Here is a 5231-nt window from a genome sequence, read left to right on the forward strand (position 1 = left end):
TAATACTTATATTTAACTGTTGGAATTGGATAGCTTTAGGGCGTGTTTTAAAAAATAGTAATTCATTTCAAAATAATACGACATCAAGCAAAGCTTCCACAATGAAAATATTTTTTCCAAAATTAATCACTTTTCCTAAAAAGAACTTAATCAAGATGGTTTCCTGGAAATATACGTGACGTTAAGGTGTGGTAATGGCGGTGTGCATGTCTAGGATTGGATCCGAAAGGAGCTTGGTACTTAAGCAGTCCCATGGACTCACCTCCTCTTTTCTAGTTTCCTACCTAGTGCACAGCTTCCATTCACTTTAACCTGCATTGAAATTATCTTTTAAAACACCAAGTAAGTTTTTATAGAACAACAACCTGAAATGTTTTGAACACTTCGAAGCGGCATGTCAGATCTGGCCATAACGTTTGGGCCGGGTTTGGGGTGTTACACACATGGCTATGTCGCATGGCCGTGTGTGGCGTTGTTCGCTTTTCCCACGCCCGTGTATGAAGACCCACACCCGTGTCAATCTAACAGGTTTGACCACGTGTGCTAGACACGGGCATGTCGCACACCCGTACTGTTTTAACAGGTTCACCCACGGTTCTTCCACACTTGCGTGTCCCACGCCCATGTTGTTTTGGTAGGCTCGAACATGGTCATGTCGCAAGGCCGTGGCTTTTTATCGTAGCCCGTGTTTGGGGAAATCTTTGCCTTGTTTTCACACGGCTTTAAGCACGCCCGTGTGCTTGGTCGTGTCTATGTGGAAAACCTATATTCAAGAGCTTCGTTAGTAAGTTAGGTGTTGAAGATTAAATTTTAAAGAAGTTAATACAGTTAGTGCTTGAGTTACCTCCCGGGAAGAGCTTATTTATAGTCTAAGCTCGACTTACCTCTCTGTTGAATGATATGGTGGTTTGAGGAGTTTATACTCCTTATTCCTGCTATCAATCTCATCAAAATAAGGTTTGAAACATGTGTTGTTTACCTTAAAAGTGTCGAACATGGGATGACTCACCTCGACCGTACCGAATGAGAAAAGGCTGAGTACCGTAGGAGGGATTTCTTCATTCGGTATGGTAGAGACAATGTGGGGATCTGCGGCATCTAATAAGACTCTATCTTCAACCTTAAGTTGATTTGGAAAGGTATTAAGCTCATTCTGTCGTAGATTCGGTTTGTCGGGTGTTCTCGGTTTATGCGTCCGCCATTCATCTAGCTCCTCGATTTGTAGCCTTCGATCTTCATGAATAGGTCCTCTACTATTGCTTGAGAATGGCTCATGTACTTCCTTCAGACTCATTTCCTGCAAAGAAGGTTGCACCATATTGTCAGTTGGTTTAGACGATCACATTCAATTTCCAATGTGTTGCCGGAATTGTGAGCTTGAAGGGTGATTGTTTCGTCTCCCACATGGAGTGTGAGTTCACCTGTGCCAACATCAATAATTGTTTTAGCAGTTTCTAAAAAGGGCCTTCCTAGAATTAAAGGAGTGTTGCTATCCTCCTCTATGTCTAGAACAATGAAGTCAACGGGAAATATAAATTTATCGATTTTAACTAGCACATCTTCAATAATACCCCTAGGGAATCTTATAGCTTTATCTACTAGTTGAATGCTCATTCTAGTCTGTTTCGGTTTCCTGAGACCTAGTTGGTTAAACATTTTGTAAGTCATGATGTTGATACTAGCCCCTAAATCAGCTAATACATTATTAACATCCAAACTACCAATTAAGCAAGGAATCGTAAAACTCCCTAGATTTTTAATTTGTTCGGTAGCTTATTTTCCAAAATAGCTAAGCACACTGCGTTTAGCTCCACATGCGATGCCTCATCCAACTTCCGCTTATTTGCTAAAAGCTCCATTAAAAATTTCATTGTGTTTGGCATCTACGATAGAGCTTTAAAAAATGGTAAGTTAATGTGTAATTTTTTTAGGAGTTTAAGGAATTTACCAAATTGTTCATCTGAGCGGTCTTTCCTTATCTCGTTGGGGTATGGCACACGAGGTTTAAATTCGACACTCACTAATTTATTTTTATTATGACCTACCTCACCTTGACTTTTTCTTACCACAGTTTCTTGCCTCAGTTCTGGTTCAGGCTCAACGACTCGTTCGTCATCTTGAATATTAATTGCGTTGAGTTATTCCCTTGGGTTGGGTTTAGTATTACTTGGCAAGATACCTTGTGGTCGTTCGGAGATTAGTTTGGAAAGCTGACCTATCTGAGTTCCGAGCCCTTGGATCGACGCTTGTTGATTTTTAAGTGCTGTCTTGGTGTTCTGAAAACGGGCTTTTGACACTGATATAAACTTTGAGAGCATCTCTTCAAGGTTCGATTTCTTTTCCTATTGATAGGGTGGTTGTTGAAAACCCGGAGGATGTTGTGGTCTTTGATTTCCTTGACCGCCCCACGAGAAATTGGTGTGGTTCCTCCAACCTGCATTGTAAGTGTTCCTATATGGGTTATTTTAGGATCGAGAGTTATTGTTACCCATATATTGGACTTGTTCCTCCTTGATGCTAGAGTTGAAGGGTTGATACTCTGTGCATGCTCCTCCTCCATTCGTCTCACACCTCATTACTGGATGTACTTAAGTAGAACCAAGTAAACGATCAATCTTTTTATTTAGAAGTTCAACTTGGTTTGACAGCATAGCAACCGAATCAACGTTATAAACGCCTGCTGTTTTAGTTAGCCTAGTCCTCATATCTTGCCACTAATAGTTATTCAGTGACATCTCCTCTATAAACTCATAGGCATCTTCAGGTGTTTTATTATTGATGGTTCCGCTAGTAGCTGCCTCAACCGTTTGTCGAGTCGAAGGATCCAGGCCATTATGGAACGTTTGAACCTGTAGCCAAAGTGGTAACCCATGGTGAGGGCACCTTCTCAGTAAGTCTTTGTATCTCTCCCATGCATCGTAAAGAGTTTCTAAGTCCATTTGTACAAACGAAGAGATATTATTACGTAATTTAGCCGTTTTAGCCGGCGAAAAATATTTTAATAGAAATTTTTCGATCAGTTGTTCCCAAGTAGTGATTGACCCTCGTGGTAATGAGTTCAACCACTATTTATCTTTGTTTCTTAATGAAAAAGGGAATAACCGAAGATGAATGGCACCATCTTTTAAATGTATCGCATAGTTCTAAGAAGTTTGCTAAGTGAGCGTTGGGATCCTCATCCTGCAAACCATCAAGCTGTACAAATTGCTGTATCATTTGAATAGTGTTAGGTTTTAGTTCAAAATTATTTGCAACTACAGCAGGTTTAACTATGCTTGATTCAGCTCTTGTTAAAGAAGGTTTAGCATAATCATACATAGTGCGTGGAGCAGGATTTTGATTAATCGCAATTGTAGGAGGTAGTTAATTGTCTTGGTTTTCAGCCATCTTTACGGTTGGGGTTGAGTATCGTCTTCTTGCTCGTTCTCTGTGTATCTTAAGCTTCGCCTTATTTCACTTTGATGTCTGCGAACTGTAAAATCAATTTCTTCGTCAAAAAGTAGTGGTCCTAACAGGTTTCTTCTAGTCATAAACTATAAAAATCTACCAAGAGAAAGAAAAAAGTAAATTAATAAATAATAATAAAAAATTAAATTAAATTAAATTGCAAGAAAAATAAATGGCTAAAGTAATAAAAATTGAGTGTTCCTAATATCTTAATTCCCCAGAAATGGCGCCAAAAACTTGATCGCATGATTTCATGATAGGTTTTAAATATTTATAATTAATCGTTCTTGAAACTAACTATTATAGCGATGTAGGAAAGTGTACCTATCGAACAGTAGTATAGTTTTAGCAAGATCGGATTGTCGAACCCAAAGGAACTAAAAGTACTAGTAATGATTGTCTTTTTATTATCTAGCATAAGAATAAAGAGGTTTTGTTTTAACTAACTAATTATCTAAACTAAGAACTCATAGAGAATAGAATTGGGGAATTGCTTTTGGGAAAATCGATTGAATTAAGACAATACCTAAGGAAAAATCCACCTAGACTGTACTTGTTATTCTGGCTCCGAATGGGACGATTTATTCATTTAACTTGTTCCGTAGAGATCCCTAAGTTATGTTATTATCCCTATTCAAGAATAATAACGTCTAATCCCTAGATTGAATAATTGAGACCTTTTTCTAATTAACACCCTAGGGTTGCATTAACTCGATCTATGGATCCCCTTATTAGGTTTCACCCTAATTCGGCAAAATCTTGTCACCCTATGTCTAGGTGCGCAAACAACTCCACTTAATTATGAAAAATGCACTCTTAGACAGGGTCTATTTGTCCTCTGAATAAAAGCTTATCTTGAATCAGTATCCTGTGATATCAAAACAAGAATTAAGAATACGTAACTAAGAACAAGTTAAATATTTATCATACAATTCAAAAAATAATAACAACATTCGTCTTAGGTTTTATTCCCTTTAGGTATTTAGGGGTTTTAGTTCATAACTAAATAAGAAAACATCTCAGAATAATAAAGAATACAAAACATAAAGAAAACCCAAAACTCTTGAAGGGGAAATTGAGGAGAGATCTTCAGTCTTGATGATGAATCCAGCTTCTGAGATGGATCATTTGGCTTCTTCGGAGTAATTTCTTACTCCCTCCCTATGTGTCCCCCTTTCTTCCTCCTCTAGGGTGTATTTATAGGCTTTGGAATGCCTAAGAGCCCTTAAAATTAGCCTTTTTCGAATTGGACTCAACTTGGGCTCGGCAAGGACACGCCCTTGTTCGATTACTTCAGGCCGTGCTTGACCCTGCCAAATTGACACGGCCATGTGGTCTGCCCGTGTGAAGAGGTCCAGGCCATGTTGATTTCGTACTTTAGCCCATTTTCTCCATTTTTTTCCCATTTCTCGTTCCTTTCGCTCTCCTATGCTCTCCTAAGTATAAAACATGAAATTAAAGCATTAAGAGCATCGAATTCACCAATTCTAATTGGAAATCATCCATAAAATGCGTTAAACATGGGGTAAAAATATGTATGAATTACGGTTTATCAATTATTTTTTTCACTTGGCCAAAAGTTAAAATAAAGAAAAAGGAAGAAACCAAGCTAGGGTTCGACATAGATTCAAGCTCAATCAAGGTTCGTTTCTTGTTTAGTTTTTTATAATTTTTACGTTTTTAAGATCCTTGCTTAGTAATCTTCAAGACCCAAGCTTTAATTTTTGATTTTGATGAATATTTTGAGTTATACCATTGTTGATATCTTGTATTTTTGTTGTTTG

General features: G+C 38.0%; 1 non-coding gene across 1 annotated transcript; it reads left to right on the forward strand.

Annotated features, from left to right (window-relative positions):
• Nucleotides 1-2865: 2865 nt before the first annotated feature.
• Nucleotides 2866-2972, forward strand: LOC121213432 (small nucleolar RNA R71). The gene has a single exon (XR_005908814.1). It is a non-coding gene; the product is annotated as a small nucleolar RNA R71 (small nucleolar RNA).
• Nucleotides 2973-5231: the final 2259 nt, after the last annotated feature.

This window comes from Gossypium hirsutum, chromosome A13 (assembly GCF_007990345.1).
Source record: "Gossypium hirsutum isolate 1008001.06 chromosome A13, Gossypium_hirsutum_v2.1, whole genome shotgun sequence".
Lineage (NCBI taxonomy): Eukaryota > Viridiplantae > Streptophyta > Magnoliopsida > Malvales > Malvaceae > Gossypium > Gossypium hirsutum.